Genomic DNA, 2053 nt, shown 5'->3' with positions numbered 1-2053 from the left:
AACAGATGGAAATAATCATGGATATTTATATAAAAGCTTATTAAAAGGAACACATCTCAGTGTTTTTAATGGCAAAAATGTCTTAAAATTACCAAAATGTCCAATAAGAGAGAATTCATTAAAAAATTATGGTATATCTACAATAAATATAATGCAGCCTTTAAAATGTAGAATTTTCAGTGATATGGGAAAAGTGTTTATGATGTATAAGTGGAGGGAAAAGACTGTAAAACAGTAAAGAAATGTTAAGAAGTCAAGCGTACATACCCAAATTACCAAAACAATAGTAAGTTCCTGGTAGGGAATAAACAACTTCTGTTCTCCTTGTGCTTTTATCTGTCTTCCAAATCCACCAAGAACATGTCCCTATTGTAGTAAGATAACAAGTTTTAAACACACACACTCAAAATTTTGTTATGATGATTTCTGTGTTACGGAACCGTGGATGATCTTTATTTGCTATTTTTTTCATTCCTTTGTTCATTCATTCGAATTGACCTTGGTGGTAAAGACAATGCTGTATGTGCAGTAAATCCTTATGGTTCTTTTTATTTACACACAGGACAACTACATTTCTCCATCTTCCTTACCACTGGCCTGGGGTCATATGGCTGGGCTCCGGTCAGTGGAAAAGGAGAGAAATGATGTATGCCCATCTGTCAGGTCCAGCCATAAAACCCTGCAGGATCTACCACTCTAGCTCCTCTCCTTCCACAGAAGATTTGAGGAGTCAAAGCTGACACTGTTACAAGACAGAGAAATCTGGATCCCTGGAAGCCTGGAGCATTCCTGCCACAATGGAGTATGATAGAAGCAGATAAACTCCTACTCTCTGAAGCCACGGGGATGTTGGGGGTTGTTACAAGCAATTCACCTATCCTAACTAATAGAGCATTACTATTATCTGTGGGAAAACAGAAACTAAAATGGTCCTTCCAAAATATAAACCTTCAACAGCAGCTCATGATCTACTGAAGTCCTCGAGATGGCATACAAGGTCCTCCATAACCTGGCTCCATGCGCCTCATATCCCAAATATCTCATTGTCCCTCCTGAACGCTCCCAAAGTTCCTGGACCTGTTCTTCCCCATCACAGTACTGATCACAACCGTATTATAATTAGGTATCTATTCACCAATTCCTTTCCCTAGATTGTGAGTCTCCCCTAAGGCAACAGCTGTCTTTCTTCTTCACAGATGTATCTTCAACGCTTAACGCTACGTGCTGGGCATGTAAAGGATGCTAGTAAGTATTTGCTGAATAAACAACGTTTTCTTAAATGTTCATAGCCCTCCCCCCCAAAAAACATGAAATTTTAGAACCTGAAGGGTAGAGAAAAACAATTCTCATTTTATCAGGATATATTTTCTTCTAAAATAAATTCTCAACCTCTGAATATCTGACTCGCCTAAAGCTCTTACAATATTACTGAACTAAAACCAGGAGCCAGGAATTAAATGCCTTTTTAGACTAGAACTGGTTCCTAGACCAAGTTGTTTATGGGTCTGTGAAACTAAAAATTCTAACTTCCTAAATTCAGAACTGAATATATATATACATATATATATATATATATTTTTTTAAGATTTATTTATTTTATAGAGGGCGCACAAGTAGGGAGAGGGGCATAGGGGGAGAGAGAGGGAGGGAGAGAAGCAGACTTTGCATTGAGACTCTGTATTGAGCCCGACATGGGGCCCAATCCTATGACCCCAATATCACAACCTGAGCCAAAATCAAGGAGTCAGGGGGCTCAACCAACTGAGCCACCCAGGCACCCCAAAATTATCTTAGATATTTTAATGGTGGTGGATTCTAAATTATTTCAGACAGGAAGTAACCTTGGAAATCTAAGAATCACCACTGTAACTTGAAATGCCTCATTTGTGAGAGAGACATTCACAGAAAAACAATATATTATGCTCCTTGGAAACTTTACGGTTAATAATAGCCCTTCCATTAACTACAAAAACATTAGTTTAAATGTATTACACAGCATCTGTCTAGGTTGAGTCTTAGATGTTACTTCAATAGTACCCACGAAGAATATAAC

This window comes from Phoca vitulina, unplaced genomic scaffold (assembly GCF_004348235.1).
Source record: "Phoca vitulina isolate PV1807 unplaced genomic scaffold, GSC_HSeal_1.0 scaffold5, whole genome shotgun sequence".
NCBI lineage: Eukaryota > Metazoa > Chordata > Mammalia > Carnivora > Phocidae > Phoca > Phoca vitulina.
The sequence above is the reverse complement of the archived record's forward strand: the minus strand, read 5'-3'. Positions refer to the sequence as shown.